The sequence below is a fragment of the Cupressus sempervirens genome, chromosome 4 (assembly GCF_028749045.1).
Source record: "Cupressus sempervirens isolate cs-2001-9-10 chromosome 4, ASM2874904v1, whole genome shotgun sequence".
Classification (NCBI taxonomy): Eukaryota; Viridiplantae; Streptophyta; class Pinopsida; order Cupressales; family Cupressaceae; genus Cupressus; species Cupressus sempervirens.
In genome coordinates, this window is record NC_143121.1 from 235,165,716 (window position 1) to 235,186,945 (window position 21,230).

Below are 21,230 nucleotides of genomic sequence, written 5' to 3' on the forward strand. Positions count from 1 at the left end.
TTCATAGAAGATATTGATCCTTTTTTCCTCAGTCTAATCATAAAGGGGAAGACCTTAAAAAATTGCATGATAGACTCAGGAGCTTCCAACTATATAATGCCTTCCAAAGTAATGGAAGCCTTAGGATTGAAGGTGGATACCAAGCATGGTAGATGCAGAGGGATGGATGCTAGGGAAGTCCCAGTCATAGGTACTATAAATGCCTTACCATTCAAACTGGCTGCATATCCTGAAGTAGAATTAACCATGTTTGTCCTTGTGGTAGATATACCTCCACACTACAGAATGTTACTCTCTAAAAAATGGAGTGCTGCCATGGGGGAAGCCTACAATGTGATCTTACTTATGCCACTTTTCATATAGGGGACAAAGCTACTAGGGTAAATAGGGAACCAATGGTTAACCACATCTTAGGTGAAGAAATTGACAAAGATACCACTTGTTTCCTAGATACTAGGATTAATGCTTTCAGGGTTGAATTAATTATTTAGGAAGTTGAAAATTTACCTGCTATCATCAAAAATGAAGTTGAATGTTGCATGAATTCACCAAAATTATGGACAATGTTCTTTGATGGGACTAGTTCTAAAGAGAGTGTAGGGGCAGGTGTAGTCTTTGTGTCCCCTAGAAATAACACTTTTAGGTATTCATTCACCTTGAAGTTTGCCTGCACTAATAATATTACAGAATATGAAGCATTGTTGTTAGGACTCAAAGTTGCCATACATCATAAAATTAAAAAATTATGTGTCATAGGGGATTCTGAACTAAATATCTCTCAGATAAAAGGAACCTACTCATCCAAGAATAGGAGATTGAAACAATATAAAAATGTAGTCTGGGATCAGATAGAATTATTTGATGCATTTGGGATCTCATGGAGAGATAGGACCCAAAACAAGATAGTTGATATGTTGGCAAATGTAGCAATCAAGCCAAAAGAAATATCATTTGCAAGAATCTCCTAGATTGAGGTGCAAAACAGACCTTCCATACTTGACAACATTGAAAATTGGCAAGTTTTTGAAGATGACAAAGATATTACAATTTTTTTGTTAAATGAAGACAAGTACCATGGTCAGGAGATGGATTACAGTGGACTGATTGAAACCATAAAAACTGCAATAAAGAATGCTCCAGTGCTAAGGACCCTAGATTATGCAAAACCCATGCATATTTTCTCTTTTGCATCATTCCATACTATAGCTGCAGTCTTATTGCAGAAGAATCAAGAAGGATATGAGCAACCTATTGCCTTTTTTAGTAAGTCATTGCAGCTTGTTGAACTGAAGTTTGAAATAAATTAAAAGCAAGCATATCCTTTGGTAAAGGCTATAAAAGCTTTCAAAAATTACTTGGTAGGTGCTACTGTTATCACTTTTGTACCTAGTGCTACAGTCAAAGATATATTCTCTCAATAGGAAGTATTAGGCAGGAGGTGTAGATGGATCAATAGAATCCAGGAATTTAACATTGATATACAAATAACAAAGTTAGTAAGAGGTCAAGGTTTGGCCAAACTCATGGGTGAAACTAATCTAGAGGCTAATCAGATAAATCTAGTAAATGATGATCTCAGAGCTAACTTATGTGACATGGACCAATGTGACTGGTACACCAATGTCATATATTACCTGCAACATATGGAAGCTCCTCCCCATCTACCTGACAATGAAAAGAGGAATACTAAATTGCAAGCCATCAGGTATATAATTGTCCAAAATAATCTATGGTAAAGATGCAGAAACCATCCTTATAATGATGCCGAAACCATCCTCGCCTCCACCCTATCTACTGTAAAGATCAACAACAAAGGCTGTGGAGAATATAGTCTATCAGATGCATTTGCTGTCAAAGCAATCCCACTTGATCCACATACCCATGGACGGCCAACATATCACAAAGCTAAGGAGATTCCACCTCCTTGATACAAATGGTTTGGCCCAACCACCTTTGTGTCCTCAAAAATGCCTCTTCATGAGGAGCTCACTCCAGATATCAACAATTGGTTACATAAGGATGCACCTCCAAGAAATCAAGCATGCCTTGATCACTTCAGCCAGAAGTATCCCCAACATCATAACCTCATCACTGAAAAATGGAACTATAAAGGAGGTGGACTAGGACTAGAAGAAAGGGGCATGCAATGTCCCATCGAAGCACACAATTGGGAAACGAAGTCAGGTCTTGGCTTTGGCATACCCACAACTGGGGGCACCAACGAGAATGGTCACGCTTTTTCGAACATCCACCGGGACCCTGTCGAAATCGAAGACATTCCTGAGGAAGTTGAAAAGAGAGCCTACGACGATATCCCAGACCAAATCTTCCTAGGAGACTCTGTTCTCCGAGAACTATCCATCCATCTCATTGACCTTCCACTTGCTCATCCACAACTCATAGATTGGGACCAACCAAGTGTCATACATATTGATGAGTTTGCATTAGAGGAAGTGCTTCTAAGATTCATGGGAGCCAAAACTCCTCATAAGAAGACAAAGCCAGATTCTGCCTACATCTACAAGCTAGATCCCAAGGGGTCTTTTGAAGAAAATCCCCAACCTAGTTTCGATACACCCAAAACTGGAACTAAGGTAAATCTGGGACTAGCTAAGGCAGCGAAGAGAACCCCTCAGCAAGAAAATCCAGAGCCACAAGCAGAACATGAGGATTTAGTATTGCCTCCTCAAGATAATCAACCAAAGGTGTCTTCTATTCTAATAGAGGATACTAGAGAAGTCAACATTGCTTCTTCAGAGATCCCTAGAATTGTTCACATTGTTGCATCCCTATCACAAGACCAAGCTGACCTCCTCTTTGAGGTTTTATGAGAGAACATTGGCCAATTTGCATGGTCATATCAGGACATGCCAGGACTTGATCCAAAGCTTGTAGTTCATCATCTTGTAGTCGATCCAAAGATCAAGCCTGTCAGACAAAAGCTTAGAAAAATGCACCCCAAGGTGGCATTACTAGTCAAAGCTGAACTAGAAAGAATGTTAGCCGCTAAGGTTATCTAACCTATCGACTACTCAGAATAGATCTCCAACATGGTCCCTGTCACTAAGCCTTCCGGTGACATCAGAATCTGCACTGATTTTAGAGATCTTAACAAAGCTTGTCCAAAGGATGATTTTCCCTTGCCCAACATAGATATGATTGTAGATCTTATAGCTGGACATGAAATTCTGTCCCTTATGGATGGATTTTTTGGGTATAATCAGATCAAGATTGCAGAAGAGGACCAGCATAAGACATCATTCACTACCCCTTGGGGAACCTTTTGCTACACCATGATGCCTTTTGGCCTAAAGAATGCTGGGCCTACCTATCAAAGAGCTATGACAGCCATTTTCCATGATCTTATCCATAGCATTTTGGAGGATTATGTGGATGATATCCTAGTCAAATCTCACACCTTCATGGATCATCTTGCTGACCTAGAGGAAGTCTTTGATAGGTTGGCCCAATATGATCTCATGCTAAATCCAAAGAAGTGTGTCTTTGGGGTCACATCTGGCAAGCTTCTAGGCTTCATAGTTTCTAAATGAGGTATAGAGATCTACCCCAAAAAGGTCAAGGCTATCTTAGACATGCCTCCTCCTCAGACACTGCGACAACTTTGCTCTCTTCAGGGAAAACTTCAATCTGTCCGGCGCTTCATCTCCCAACTTGCAGATAAGTGTACACCATTTTCACACTTGCTAAAGAAGAATGAGAACTTCAAGTGGGATCTTTTATGTCAGCGCAGCTTCAATCAGCTCAAGCACTATCTCACCAATCCCCCTATCTTGGTTCCACCAGTTCCTAGTCGTCCCTTGATCTTGTATATATCAGCAACACCTACTGCTCTAGGGGCACTTCTAGCACAACATGATGATATAGCAGAGAGAGAGCCATCTACTATATCAGTAGAACCCTAGTTGGTTATGAACTCAATTACACTCCTATGGAAAAAGCTTGTTTGGCAGTTGTTTTCTCAACTCAAAAGCTTCGCCACTACATAATAAGTCATACCATCCAACTAGTCTCCAAGATTGACCCTCTCAAGTATATGCTCTCTAGAAAAGCACTTACAGGCCGTTTGGCCAAATGGGTTATGCTACTAAGTGAGTTTGACATCCAGTACGTGGACAGAAAGGCAATCAAAGGGCAAGCTATAGCAGATCACCTAGTTGATGCACCTCTAGTAGATGCATATCCTTTGCTCATAGAATTCCCAGATGAGCATATATGCCTAATTAAAGAACAACCCTCATGGAAGCTTTATTTTGATGGATCATACACATCTCATGGATCAAGAGCAGGAATATTATTAGTTACACCTCAAGGAGATTATATTCCAAAAGCCTTCAAGCTACAATTCCCCAGCACCAACAATATAGCATAATATGAAGCTCTTGTAGCAGGATTAAAGATAGCTGCAGAATGGAATATCACTGAGTTAGAAATCTTTGGCAATTCCCAGCTCATCATCAAACAAGTCTTAAATGAATATCAAACCAAAGATGAAAAGCTATTGCCCTAGAAAGAGCTAGTTGATCAGCTGACCCAGCATTTTACAAAGCTTCAATTTAAACAAGTGCCTCGAATGCAGAATAAGGCAGCAGATGCCATGGCCACTATCGGCTCACTCTTGGAAATTCCCCAAGATCCTACACAGTATGAATTTTTAGTTGAGCAGCTCCTCACACCCGCTTATGCGAATGAGGATTCAAACCGTGTTTGTATCTTGGTTGGTCCCCAATCCCCTTGGTCCCATGAAATTCACGCTTACCTTAACGATGGTATCATATCCCCTCACCTCACACGCACCCAACGCCAGAACCTTATTCGAAAATCATCCCGCTATGTTATCATAGCCAATACCCTATATCATCGGGGTTATCACGATACTCTCTCTCGATGTTTAGATGAAAATGAGGCCGCGATGGCATTAAAAGAAGTACATTCCGAACTTTGCGGTGCCCACACGAGTGGTATTGTCCTAGCATGACAAATCCTTAGAGCAGGCTACTATTGGCCTACCATTGAAGAAGACTCTTGTGACTTTGTCAGAAAGTGTCTCCCATGTCAGTAGCATGCAAATCTTGTGCACGCTCTAGCACAAGATCTACAACCTATTGCACCACCTTGGCCTTTTGCTTGTTGGGGCCTTGATCTAGTTGGAACTATCACCCCTCTCTCATCTGATGGACATAAATGGATAATAACAGCTACAGACTATTTCACTAAGTGGGTGGAAGTAGTCCCCCTAGTCTCAGCTACAAGAGTTCAAGTCTCCAAATTCATCTTGTACCACATTGTTTGCCGCTTCGGCATCCCATCCACCATCTTCACTGACCACGGATGTAACTTTGAAAATCTCAACATGGAAGAATTATGCACTTCCCTCCGCATCCATCACCACTTTTCTAGCCCATATTTCCCACAAGGTAACGGCCAGGCAGAGGCAACTAACAAAACCCTCCTCAAAATCCTCAAGAAAGTTGTCAATGATTCCGGTCGTGATTGGCACCTTCAAATAAATCTGGCTCTATGGGGCTATCGAACTTCCTTTTGTACATCCACAGGCACAACTCCATACTCCCTAGCCTATGGTGCTGAAGTGGTATTACCTATAGAAGTTGAACTTCCCTCACTACGCATATCTTTGTGAGGGCAAATCTCAGATGAAGAATACAGAGTAGCTCGACTCACCCAGCTAGATCTCTTAGATGAGAAGAGACAACAAGCCTATGACCATCTCACAGTCCACCAAACTCGTCTCAAAAGGAATTTCAACAAGAAGGTGCTCCCACGACACTTTCAGCCAGGTGATATGGTCCTCAAAGAAAATATGAAAGTCCAAGTAGATCAAGAAAAGAAAGGCAAGTTTGAACCTACATGGCTTGCTCCCTATGTGGTTACTGCCTCCTTTGGCTCCGGAGCCTATTAATTATCTACACCAGAAGGAGAACTCTTGAATGATCCCACTAACATCATTCATCTCAAGAAGTTCTATGCATGAAGATCTTTGGTATACCCATCTTTTGAAAAATACAAAAAAAATAGTAAAGAGAAATAAGCATCCAATGGTGAAAACTTGGCAATTCAAGTGCCTTGGATAGGTACCTTGGTGAAAACCTAGTAATTCAGGTGCCTTGTGTGCTAAAGACTAATCCATTATCTATCACTATCCTATCCCTCATCCATCCACCCACCATCCCATAAAACACCTGCTTGTTCCCTTGGTGTTCCAATCAAATATCCAAAATCTGATGGAGCTTGTCAATACCTCCTGTACAGCTTGTAAATCTTGTACCAAAGCTTGTATTATACCTTGTAAATCTTGGAGCATACCTTGATATATATCCGAATCTTGTCCAAAGCTTGTACCATATTCCAGCTTGTAAATAATCTTGTATCCTAGCCTGTATCCTATCACATGCACACATAGAATCCCATTTTCCTTAAGCTTTTCACAAACTATCTACCTATCCACCTATCAACTATTATAGACATCCAATCCTTCACAAATATTTCCATCTCACAAAAAAACCAAAACATGAACAAACTTGTACATTTGTAACATATCTTGGTCTGTCAGCTTGTACATCCTCTTTAGCTTAGTATCATTGTATCTATCCGGCTTTCGTGTTAGTTTATCCTTGGTCAACATCTTGCACACATTGCACACATTGGTTAGATATTCCAATGCATCCTTTAGCTAGATCTCCTCTCACCAAAGTGTTATCCTTCTTAGTTCATCTTGCTAGACGCATCACTCATCCAGATCCATCATCTTAGGTGCTCTCTGATAGATCTTTGCAGGATATAGCTTTCCTCATGTCTGATCTTGGTCCGTTAGTACCTCGTCCTACCCATCTCATTGGCAAACAATTTTCTTTTGGATTTTTGATTTCTTTTGATTTGGGATCTTCCCTTTTGGGTCTTGAAATATCTTTTCCAAGCAATCTCCTTGTTTCCTCCTCAAGGTTGCCATGATCTTCCATATCATGGTATGCTGCGAATGGGGCAATTAGAGCGTAAGGTCTTGATCAGGTCTTTTGCTTGTTTTCTTTTTCTGCTTGCGGGTTACCTAGTGTTGTTTCCACGCTGCTTCCTCTGGGATTCATGTGAGATACTGGGGCAATCCTTGTGTGTTTGTTTTGAGTCAGTTCCTCAGTCATCTGGACGGTTGGTAAAAAGGCCTTGATGTTCTTGGTAACCCTGGCAATAAACCAACAGTCCTATAGCAAATCTAGTGCTCAACTACATGGTGGTACTTCTCTTTGAAGTATCCCCCCGCTCATAAAGCTTTAATGGATTCCCTTCATCTCCATTATCCCCCATCCATATCCTACATCTGTCGCTCCTACCCCAGCTTATGCATCAGTATCTCTTTGAATCACTCCTCACGCTTAGCTTTAGAGGTCCACAATCCTAGTCTTAGGGATCCACCAATCAAATCAATCCACCAAGCCTCATCTTTCGAGATCCACAATCCTAGTCCTAGGGATCTCTGAAAGCCATCTTCCGCCAATCTGAATCTTTGAAATCCTGTTGCATTAGCCTTATCATTCTATCATCCATCTTCCTACCATGGATTCCTTTTATAGCACTCCGCTCCTCCATCTCCCCCCCCAATCTTGGAAAGTCTTAAGCTTGCTTTACTATTGTGCCTTTGATTTCCCTTTATCATTCTCCCGTAGTGAGAGTTTGAGCTAATTCAGCCCCTTCTCTTCACCAACCTGCGTCTCAGCTCGTCTCAATTTCTTGTACTTTTGAAGAAGTTGTCGAGCCTCATTTCTCTCCCCGCCGGCTTCTTGAGGGGGCATCATCTAAGTCTAGTCTCTCCTCTTCTTATCCAAGACTGGGGCAACCTTGTTGCTAAAACATCTTCCTTGTGTCATCTTCATTCGAACTTCTTTGAAATAGTGTTGTCTCAACACTATGTCAAAGAGGGGCAAAATGTAGACAGCTAAATTTGATTACATTGCTTTGGTAATCTAATTTAGCCATCTCTAAAGGCATCATTAATTAAATTCTTATTTAATTAATCTTTTGCCATCCCTAGTTGATTAATTTAACTAATCATCTATAGTCCTAATTGATAAATCAAATAATCTATTATTTATCAATTAAATCCTTTTCTCCTATCTAATTCCAAAAATCCCCATTTATTAAATAAATCTATTTGATAAATAAAATCCTCAAATTCAAAAACCCCTAACCTATCTCTTATCCTCCATTTAGCCTAATCCACCCCATCCACCCATACTAACCAAGCTTAGCCACTAACTCACCCACCCTCATTAATGCCATCCACTTGCACATCTCTAACATCCCTAATCTAATCCTAAACCCAAGCCTAATCCACCCCCTAATGTTGTCACATTCCTTAAACAAGTTTAAGACTTTCCTAATCCAAACCAAAGTCTCCCCTCAAAAAACCCAACCACTAAGTCATGAGTGCTCTTACAAAACATAAAAGACTCTTACAAGCCCACTCATGACTCTTACACCCCTCTTCCACACTCTTCCCTCTTCCACACTCATTCCTCTTACATCCCTCTTACATACTCAACCCCACTCATCATGCCTTTAACCAACCCTTTACCCTACCCTCTCACACTCATCCTCCTTGTGACAAGTGTCACCTTCCCATTAGTGCTAAACAAGCACAATCCATGTGCTCTCCTTTGAGTGCATCCTAGCCCTCCTTAAGCCTTCATCCATCCTTGCATCTAAGCCCTCCATCCCTCAACCCCTTAGCCTATAAATTGAATCCCATCCCAAGCCATTTCATCAAAAATCTTTGAGCTAAAGTTACCATGCCCTTTTGAGAGCCAAAAGCCATACCCATACCCTTATAATGCCAAATTGAGATCTCACAAAGCTACCAATTTGCCATTACCCATCTCTATTGAAGCAACTTTTGAGCATCTTGAGCATACATCCACAGCAAAAGGACACATCTACATAATCAAGAAAGCATGGAGTGTTTTCTCTTGTGAGGTTTGCACTTATTGTTTGCTTTCTTTGTCTAAGCATATATGTGAATTTGGTTTTTGGTTTGTGAATGTTTACTTTATTTGTTAATGTTCTTTGCATACTAATTCTTGTTCTACAGGTTGAAGTGAAGCCTATTGTACATTTTGAACCATTACATAACCTGCCCTTTTCTACAAGGTATACTAACTAGGAGCCACTATATTTCTATGGTTTGTCCTCCTTTGGACCCCTGAAGCCCTATCTGGATAAGTCTTTGTATATATGGCCTTCTTCTCATTCATGGTTTGGATTATCATAGAAAAATTATTCATTAATGCTTGCATCTTAGCTCCCCAATATTTTTTTATCTTTCAATGGGTCATATTTGGAGTCAAAAGTATTAATGAATTCTAGAGTCTTACTAAATACTATCCATTTCTTTTTCCTCAATTCATATTCTTGTAAAGAAAAAACATTTGTAATAACATCTTTAGGATAGTATACCTTGTGTACCATGCAAGTAGCTTTTGTCCTTTCTCTTAAGAGGTCATAAAATCCTTTAGGGTCAACAAATCTAGCATGAGATTATGCCATGTTGTATCTATCTAGGAACAAGTTGAGATGTTTCTACCCTTTCCTCACAAAAATGAAATCATGCACTACAATAACAACTAGAAAGAAGGTACCCTTCTTTGAAAAATCTCTTTCATTAATAGTACCTATTTGCCATAACAATTCTACTATCCCTATTTTTAGAGACACAAGGAATGGTAACACATGAGGCTTTCCTAAGAAGCCATACACTCTTATTACCATTGATACATTATAAGGGATTATATCCCCCCAGTTATGACTAACCAATAGCCATTTTGCATGGTCCTTAGGTCTTACCAATTCTAGCAGTGCTTGTGAAATCCTAGGGTTGTCTCCTCTGAAGAGCAATCTAAGTTTCGATGCAAAATATGTGTTAAACCTCACAAAACTAGCATCTCTAGCCTGTGAAGTCATAGCCACACTCTATAATTGAACTAGATGCCTCTCTCCATCCTTGGTTATTTCTAGCTCCATACCCTTGGAAAATAAATTATATCCCTTGTACAAGCATTTATACATAAGCAATGAATACCAACAAAAAGGTTTATTTACTTTCCCCCTAGCTATCCCTAGTAAACCATTATGAATTTCTTGTGCTAGGAAAGTACCAAAGTCAAGATTAGTGCTCATCCCAAATTAAAGAGTCTAAGTCATAATGAAAACAATAGAGCCTGTGATATGCTTTACTTCATCCATTCCAAAGATTTTTCATAGAGAAAAATAAAATGCTTGAGCCCTTGGATTAAAATTTCTTCTCATTAATGGCTTGGGTGTGCTAGCAGTGATTATAGAAAATGTACCCACCTTGGTAGCATGCTCTTGCAATTGCCCTATTCTCAAATATATCCTTTGGGCATCATACCTTTCTTGAAGGTCACCCATGTCAATTTTTTCATGGAAAACATGGTTAGGGTTTAAGTTGAAAAACTCTCTAATTAACTTAGTGTAAACTTTGAAAAGATTTACCCCAGCATGGTTCTTTGTAAGGAAACTTAGGTGTGGAAATAGCTTCCTACACTAATCTCATAAGGAAAGTATGGTGCAAATCCTTTCAAATATCTTCTACACTTACAGATTCAATATCATGAAAACAACAATATTGTAGCCAACCATACATATAGAAAATAGATAGAGAAAGAAGACATAACACAAAGATTTTCAGGTGGAGAAAAACCTTTCGGTAAAACAGCCCCACCCCTCCAGAACCTGCACAATGTATTATCTTCAACACAAGATTACAATACACTTGTAATGCAAGTTCAACATCAACAATAGAAGACTCCAACAGCACCTCAGTACCTGCAAACTTTCATCTATCACTCTATTGCATTACAACATGCAATACCCATTTTATGAACATCTTGAGACCCAACAACATGCCCACAAAGGAGTTGGGCATTTTTCATGGCTCAACCACCAAGAAACATGCACAATGCCACATGTACATCCAATACCAAGAAAAGGGCATCCATCCCTTGAATAGACAATGACAGCTTGTCATAGAATCTACCAAAAATAGCAGTCACAAGAGAAGTGTAAGGGAATCTGTCATACCAACCTATTTTTGGCATATTCTCTTACACACACCAACCACTCATTCTTGGGCACCCAAATAGGCCTCATGTCATAAGATGCTCTTATACCTATCATAACTCATTCCTTAAATAGCTCTTACGCATCATAGGAATCCGTCATAACCATTTCAGCCATGATCTCCTTCACACAATTCAAGATGCTGACACATGTAAGTGATCAACATGCTAACTAGACATGTACACTCAAATTTACATATTATTTGAGAAAATACATTTTAGAAAACAATAATAATAAGAATAGAAATTATACAAGGTTGAGACACCTTATTTCTAACATTCTCCCACTTGTCGAACACCTTGTAAGAGCAATCAAGAACATAACAGGAACTAACTGCTATAGGCTGAAAGGCCCATAGACTCTAAACACCATCTTAACTTCTCAATGCCCACTGGTTTCATTAATGCATTTGCAACATTCTTCATAGTATCTACCTTCTCCAAATTTACCTTTCCATCTTCCACCATATCTCTCACAAAGTGAAACTACACATCAATGTGCTTCATTTTGGCATGGAAAGTTGGATTCTTCGCAAGGAAAATAGCATTTTGACTGTCACACCAAATAGTAATCTATTCTTCATCAACACCAACATCAGAACACAATCTCTTAAGCCAAATGGCTTCCTTACAAGCATGAGTAGCAGCCATGTACTCAACTTTTGTAGTGGACAAAGAAACCATAGGTTGTCACTTACTCATCCAACTGATGGCACCACCAAACATAGTGAACACATAACCACTGGTGGATCTCCTGTGATCAATATCACCTACCTAATCTGAATCCACAAACCCATGAATACAAACTAAATGCAAGAATCCAAAAGAGTTACCATGATAACATATGGAGTAATCTGATGTACCCCTCAAATATCTAAATACTCGCTTAACTGCATCCCAATGTATCCGTCCAGGATTAGCCATAAACCGACTTAGGACTGCCACTACTTGGGCAATGTCTGGTCTAGTATAGACCATAGCATACATAAGACTGCTAACTACACTAGCATAAGGTACTCTACTCATGTCCTCCACCTCACTCAGAGATTTTGGACAATCATCTATAGATAACTTTGTTCCCATAGAAATAGGAACACATCGTGGTCTACAATCTTCCATGCTGAACCTGTCCAACAAAGACTTCACATACTTACTCTAACTCAACCAAAGTTTTCTGTTAGACCTGTCTCTACTAATTTCCATACCCAAGATGTACCTAGCTGCCCCAAGATCTTTCATCTCAAACTGTGTTGATAACTGAGATTTAAAATCATAAATCATACCCTTACCCTTCCCAAACAACAACATATCATTAACATATAATGCAACAATAAGAAGGCGATCATTTTCAACTCTGAAATAAACACAATGATCTAATTTTGATCTTACAAATCCAATTGACAACACAAAGGCATCAAACTTAAGGTACCACATCCTAGGAGATTGCTTCAAACCATATAGAGATTTCTTCAATCTGCAAACAAAGGATTCTTTACCTTTAACAATGTAGTGCTCAGGCTATGACATATAAATCTTTTCCTCCAAATCACCATGAAGGAAAGTTGTCTTTACATCCATCTATTCTATCTCTAAATCATATGATGCAGCAAGAGATAACAGAAATCTAATGGATGTCAACTTTACAACAAGAGAGAATATTTCACCATAATCTATGCCCTCTACCTGTGAATGCCCCTTTGCAACCAATCTATCTTTCTACCTTTCAACACTGCCATCTACACAAAATTTCTTCTTGAACACCCATTTACAGCCAACAGGTTTTCTCCCTTTAGGAAAAGGTACAAGGTCCCATGTTTTGATTTTCTCTAATGAAGCCATCTCATCATCCATAGCCTCAATCTAGGAACCTGCATCTTCCATGCCCAAAGCCTCTTTCATAGATTTAGGCTCATTAGTGTTAGTAATCAAAGCAAAAGCACAATTAGAATCTAACATAGAATAACCAAACCTTTCTGGTTGCTTTCTTTCTCTCATGGATCTCCTCAAGGGCTAAGGTTGAGGTTGTTCTTCCTCTTCTTCTAAACTTTCAGAGCTGCTAGAGCTCTCCTCATCATTAGACCCAACATGGTCTCTCTTCTCAGTCTTCTCAGGGGTAGGAGGCAACTGAACAACATCTTTTTTCTTTTCTTTTTCATCTGGTTGTAGCACAATAGGAGAAGATGTTAGCTCTCTAAAATTAAAATTTTTTCTATACAACACCTTACTAGTCACAAGATCCCAAAGCTTGTATCCTTTCACACCAGCACTATACCCGATGAAAATACATTTAACAGCTTTTTTTTCCAACTTAGATCTTTTCTCCTTTGGAACATATGCATAAGCTTCACAACCAAAAACACAAAGATGTCTAATTGAAGGCTTCTTACCAGACCACACCTCCATGGGTATCTTACCAACAAGAGCTGATGTAGGAGATCTATTAACCAGATAGCAAGCAGTGGCCACAGCTTCAGCCCAAAACCTTTGTTCTAAATCAGCTCCACTAAGCATACTCCTAGCCTTCTCCATTAGTGTCCTGTTCATTCTCTCTGCAACTCCATTTTTCTCTGGGGTATAAGGAGTTTTCTTATGCCTCTTGATACCTTGTTCTTTACAAAACTGTTCAAACTCTACTAAGAAAAATTCACCACCATTGTTAGTTCTCACACACTTAATCTTCTTACTAATCTAATTCTCTACAAGGGCATTAAATTCCTTGAATTGACTAAAGACTTGTGTCTTACTTTTAAGGAAATAAATCCATGTCCTTCTACTGTAATCATCTATGAAAGATACAAAAAATATAGACTTGGAGATCAAAGGAACTTTTACAGGACCAAATACATCAAAATGAATAAGATCCAAAACATCAGAAGATTTGTGAGAACTAGAGTAAAACTGAACACAATTTTCTTTACCATTTACACGGTCTTCATAGAAGTCAAAATTGAGATTGTGATCATTTAACCCCTCAATGAGATTTTTCTTTTTCAGGTTTCTGAGACCCTTCTCACCAATGTGGCCAAGTCTCATATGCCACAACATTGTCTTTTCTACAGGAAGCTTTCTTTCCAAAGTGTTTGCATTGCCATCGGAACCAATAACCACAAAATTCTTCACTGCTCATTCAGATGGTGAGGATGAAGAACTATTACATAGAGGAATACATGCATCTAGCTGAAAGAAAGTACCTCTCCTAGTACCCTTAGCAAGCACCATCGATCCTCTAATCATCTTACATCCTTCTTTCAAAAAAACAACTTGCACACCTACATCATTTAGCATACTTACAGATAATAGGTTTCGTGCCAAACCTGGAATGTGCATAACTCCATTGATTCCCTTTACTCATCCATTAGGAAATTTGATAGTGACCCTTCCACATCCAACTATCTTTAGGTGAGAATCATCACCCAAGTACACCTTTCCACCATTGAACTCTTCATATCTTGAGAACTAGTTTCGATGAGACATCATGTGAAAAGATGCAATCGAGTCAACCAACCACACATCATTAGATGCATGGGCTGCCAAAGCTATGATGAATGCATTGCCATCTTTTTGAAATTTTTTAGAATCATAATCTGAGGCTTTCTTCTTCTTCTTAGTCTCTTTACAGTCTTTACAAAAGTGCCTAGTCTTTTCACAGTTCCAACATTTTGCCTTGGACTTATTGGAAGTCTTTGACTTCCCATGGGATTTGGATCTACCCTTATTGTCATACTTATTTTCATTTTTCTTTCCTCTTTCCATGGATCTCCCACGAATAGCAAGGGCTTCTTTTTTTGAAACGAAAGCCTTTCTCCGCATCTCCTCTGATAGCAGCAAAGATACCACATCATCCATTTTGAAGGTGACTAATGTGATTTTGAGAACCATCACAAGATGGTTCCATGAATCTGGTAAAGAAAACAAAAGTGTGTAGCAAAGATCCTCCTCCTCTAACTTAACACTAGCAGATGTCAACTGTGTAGCCAGAAAATTAAATGCATTTAAATGATCCATTAAGGATCCACCTTCCTCCATTCACAGAGAATACAACTTCTTCCTCAGGAACAACTTGTTCACCAGAGATTTGGCTTGATACATGGCCCCAAGTCTCTCCCACAAACTATATGCAATTTTCTCATCTAGAACATTTAGAAGGACCGCATCGGTTAAATAGAGTCTTATGAGACCCTTAGCTTTATGATCTTTGATATCCCAATCTGCTTGAGTTATAGTTGCTAGTCTTGTAGCACTTGTAGTCACTTCCCATAGGTCACAATCTTCCAACATGTCTTCCATCTTGAGTTTCCACAACTCAAAATTAGTGACATTAAATTTCTCCACCTCCATTCTTCCATATGATGAACTCACCATCTTAATCTACAAATAAGATTTAGGATGCTCTGCACAAGATTCCCACTCAACTTGAGATTAGCTCAAAAAACCCTACCCAACAACTAGGATCAAAAGTTGATCAAGCTCTGATACCACTTGTAAGGAAACTCAGGTATGGAAACAACTTCCTACACTAATCTCATAAGGAAAGTATGGTGCAAATCCTTTTAAAAGTCTTCTACACTTATAAATTCAATATCATGTAAACAACAATATTGTAGCCAACCATACATACAGAAAATAGATAGAGAAATAACACGTAACAAAAAGATTTGCCAGTGGAGAAAAACCTTTCAGTAAAACAACCCCACCCCTCCAGAACCTACACAATGTATTATATTCAACACAAGATTACAATACACTTGAAATGGAAGTTCAACATCAACAATAGAAGACTCTAGTAGCACCTCAGTACTTGCAAACTTTCATCTATCACTCTATTGCATTACAACATGCAATACCCATTTTATGAACATCTTGAGACCCAACAACATGCCCACAAAGGAGTTGGGCATTTTTCATGGCTCAACCACCAAGAAACATGCACAATTCCACATGTACATCCAATAGCAAGAAAAGGGCATCCATCCCTTGAATAGACAATGACAACTTGTCATAGAATCTGCCAAAAATAGCAATCACAAGAGAAGTGTAAAGGAATCCGTCATACCAACCTGTTTTTGTCATATTTTCTTACACACACTAGCCACTCATTCTTGGGCACCAAAATAGGCCTCATGCCATAAGATTCTCTTACACCTATCATAGCTCATTCCTTAAATAGCTCTTACGCGTCATAGGAATCTATCATAAGCATTTCAGCCATGATCTCCTTAACACACTTCAAGATGCCGACACATGTAAGTGATCAACATGTCAACTAGACATGTACACTCACATTTACATATTATTTGCAAAAATAAATTTTACAAAACAATAATAATAATAAGAATAGGAGTTATACAAGGTTGAACACCTTATTCCTAACATTCTTAACACAATTTTTAATAGGGTCTTATTTTTTAGCCAAGTCAACCAATATATCACTATCAAAGAAAACTGTAGGGACTGTTAACTTTCCAATGTCGAATTCCTAGATATTGCTCATGGGGGTATCTAAATTTCTTTCTAAGAACCATTTTCTAAATAATTCTAGGCCTTCCATAGAGACTTGGGCATCTGTCACCCAATTTGCCTTGTCATAGAAACCCTCTGCTAGAATTTCCCTAGAGTCTTTTGCAATTAGCTCCCTCCCCTTAGTTATTTCATGTATAGATAAAGGTAATTATTCATGAAAATCATTGTGTATAGAACATTTCAAATAATTCATTTGTCTTATGAATTCTTTTCGGGGAGGCATTTTGAATAAATCCTAGAAATTGTATAACAATAGACACTTGACTTCAATGAGTCACAGAGTACTTACCCGCCAAAATTTCCATTTTTGCTCATTATGATGTTTTTTGCAACTCACTGGATCACTAGATAAAATTTCTATGCCTTGGCTCTAAAATTTTTGTATGCTCTGGTATTCTTTCTACACTTTGGTGGTTCATTAAGGGTGAAATCATGAATTTTATTTAGGCATTGAAATCACACGAATGAGCTTTGCACTATATTAACTCTCAATAACCATTACCTCCAAATTGCACCCAGATTTAAATCTTATCCATAGATTTCACCAAATTAGATGGCTTTAATTCAAAAAGAAACATGCTTTATGGCTTTAACAATGTGGCCATGTGTCATATTACCACTTGCCTACATTCTTTAAATTTCTTGTATCTTGAAATTGTGGGTAAGTGTTATCTGTTGATCAAGACAAGATCAACGATCACACAATTTTATAATTAAATAAGGCCCAATCAAATATATTGATCAATAGGAAGTCCTTATGTGAGTCCGTGCCTCCTCACAACCTCCATCCAAGTGGGTCCCATATCATCTTCTGTGTGAATGAGTACTTGACATCATCCTTTGCATGTGTCAAGCTGACACATTCCCACTTTCCTTATTGAATGAGCATCTTTAGATTGTAGGCTTGCAATAGTTGTTGATCTTAGAAATATCAATGGTGGCACTGCTCAAATCCTATAAACCTTTTGAGATGGGGATAGTGAGAACACCATGGACATGTGTCAACATGGTGCATACCCACTTTTTTAAAACTTCATTCAAGTTCTTAATGGGGGCAAGTGCCCTTTGTTTATCTTGAAAAAAATCAACAGTGTGAAAAACTTTGCACTTTATGGTCACATCATCCACTTAGACCAATGAAATAACTCCTCTCAACCATCATGCTTTGACCAATCTGATAACTATATTAATTGCTGGAATTTTCATGCCCATAGCATAAGTACTTCTAGCTAAGTACATGTGGCATACAACATCGCATGACTTAGCTCCTTCTCCTAATCTTGGCCTCACTATGACACATGACATAAAGGCGCATAACTATATTCCTTATTTTTTGAGCAGTTTGTTAATGCAGGCTTGCGCTAGCCCTTGATCTCACATATTTCAATGGTCATAGAATCAAGTGTCTTAAAAATACCACATTAGCCAAAAATAAAAAATAAAATACTACCCTCTAGTCCAACTCATCTGACAACTACCATGGAAGACATCTCAACATTATCCTTGAAAATGGTGGGCCCATGTTGTCAGATAGTGTTACGTGTCCTATTTGCACTTCCCCACATTATTTAATTCTTGAGCATCTTCTAGTTACAGGAAAGTGCTAACCCTTGATTTAAACGAGATCAATGGTTGATGAATCTTAGTCATAAAGTGATACCTCTATTAATAGATCAACCAATGACATTGCAAGAACTCTAGAATGTGCATGAAAGGTACTGAATTTTTTTGAGAAATCACAATCTTTGTGGTGCATTGAGATTTTAAAACAAGCAAGGGCTACATGTCATCAAAGCATATGCCTGCATTATTTAAAAACCATGCATCTCAATATTGTGGTAATGCGATGCCTATTGATTTGAACAAGATATAATCTAGCAAATTGCAAGTAAAGCATGACCAATAAAAGTTTAAACAAGAATTTTAATGAAGCTATGCTTGTGTAAGCCCAACCTTAGGGTAAAAATAATATGCCTTAAAGTCATTTTTGTAATATTATTCTAGAGGGTTTTTCAAAACTAGAGTAAAAAAATAATAAGGCATTAGGGTTTTTACACACTTAGGGTTTTTCTATTGATTTCTCTGATGGCAAACCTTGAGAATTTGATAGAATTCCAACAACATAGAATCCAAGACATGAACTAGGGCAACCTAAGAATTTGAAAAATACAAGGAACAAAACCCTAATCTATATGATACAATGCCTTAAATGATTTTTCACTAAAATTTCAAAATTTCTCTATATTGCAATCAATTAGACCAACAGAACTAATGTCTTCAATCTCTCAAAGTTTGATTTTATTTTAGTCAAAACTGATATTGTGGGAGAGAAGATTAGAGATACTCCCATGAGTGAGCCTTTAGGAGAGGACTAGATTTAATTTTGTCCTCTATGTAGTATATGTCATGTTTGTATTTTGTACCTTATTTATTTTGATTCGAGAGATACTTGATACTCTTATGTTACTTTTGAGATGACCTAAGGGTTAGATGTTATATGTTGATTTTAGTATAATAAATGCTATTTTTCTATGCTATTCAGTTGGTCATATTTTTAGGTTGATGTCATTTTGAGATGATAGTATGTGTAATGATGATATTTGGTTATCTAGTATTTTTGACATATCTTTGATTTTGTTATATGTGGTTTTATGCTATGGTGATTTACTTCATTCTTATTTCATTATGTTTTATGTAAATGTGAGTGATGTGAATGGATTATTACAGTATAATTAAATAAAGGGTTAAATTAAGTATTTAATGCATTTTTTCTTTGACTGTGATATTATATACAATTGCACTTGATCATGTATTTTAGTGTGTAAGATATATATCCTTGCTAGTAGCACATGGAGTTAGCAATTTAGCTATTCATATTTTACCAATGTTGTCCCTATATGGTCGACGTATCTTATTTAAATGTTTAAATTAAACCCTCGAGTGATTTGCTAAATCCAGACTCATTTGCATTATGTGATTAGACAAATGATCGTGTCTATGAATTAGAGTTTCACATTATTGTGAAGTTGTTAAGGCCTTCTATGATTTTGGTTTCAAGGTTTTCAGGCTTTATTTAATTGATTTTTAATTTTAGGTAGCTTTTCCATAGATGAATTCCTATTATTAGAAATAACCTTTTTTTTTTTGGGTTGATTTGGAGTCTAGCTAGTCTAACTAGCTATTTACCCTAATTTATTATTAACTTGAAAAGTGAATAAGTATTGAAAGAGGAATTTAATTCCTCATTTCTCACTTTTGCAATTTGGAAAGTTCAGAGCCTTTTTATGAAATCCTTTCCTAAAGGATTGTGTTTCTATTTGATGTAAGAGCTATGGTCATGGGATCTTTGTGCAGAAAATCTTGTTGGATCTAGCTTAGGGAGACCTTTCCTTGTCATCATTTTTGGTTGTATATGTGGATTATCTATTTTACCTGGCTATTTTCCATTTTATCCCTTTTGGCTATCAAGTAGGAGAATTTTCATGTTTTAGCTCTATTTCTAGTTTTTTTTTTGGTAGCTATTTATTTGGAGGCTGAGAACTTGTGTTCCCCTTTGTTTCTATTTGCTAGTTCTACCCAATTGGTCAGGTGTGAATATTTTCCAAGTTTTTGGGATGAGGGTTTTAAGTTTCATACTATTATGTTGGCCATTTTTGTGTATGATGTCTAAACCCAAATTTCATTAGATTTTTGAGGATTTTGTGACCTAAGACCAAATGGGTTTTTATTTTGAAGTTTTTTTTAGTTTTGGGGTTTTTACCTTGTTTTGCATATCATCCTATTTTCTTAGGATTTCTTGGCATGATACTGGTTGTGGACCTAGATCATCTAGTTGGATGTCAGTCAGACCATTATTGTACTTTTATGTTGTATTGGGATGCATACCACATCTATCCTCTTGCGCTTGTTTTTGATTGAGTGATATTTTGCTTGTGTTCTCATCTAGTCCTTATGTTATGATTTTTGTGATGGTGGTGTTCTACACACAATTACATATGCATATATTATCAGGTGACTTGCAAGGCTTGATCTCCCATTTGTACTTTGGTGGAGTTATAATCATTTTGGGTTAGGTTGGGAATACACATGCCTATAGGCACTTATCATTGGATGAACATGGGTAGGGTAGGCTAGCACATGGAGGGGCTTCTATCTCATAGCTTGGTGACTATTTCCCATGGGTTGGTAGAAGACATTTTATATAAGTGATAACTAAATAAAAGTATTGGGTGGTAATAAATTGAAGATAATTAAAAATTTGGGAGTGTGCATCTTCCATTGGGAAGTGTTGCTACTAGAGTGTATGCCTTATGTTGGGGAGTGTAGTTGCCAATAATAGCTTGGACTTTTTGATGCCAAGTGATTCTCCATGGTTTCAACCCCTACATAGTATCCCATTGAGTATTTCACTAGGACCTATAGTACTTGCATTGTCTCCTGATCTTGGTTTCAGTCATCATTACTATTTTAGATGAGTGTTAGCCATGGACATTTTATTTATGTGTCTTTTTGGTTGGATCATTATCTCCGTCTGCACGGTAAGAGTAG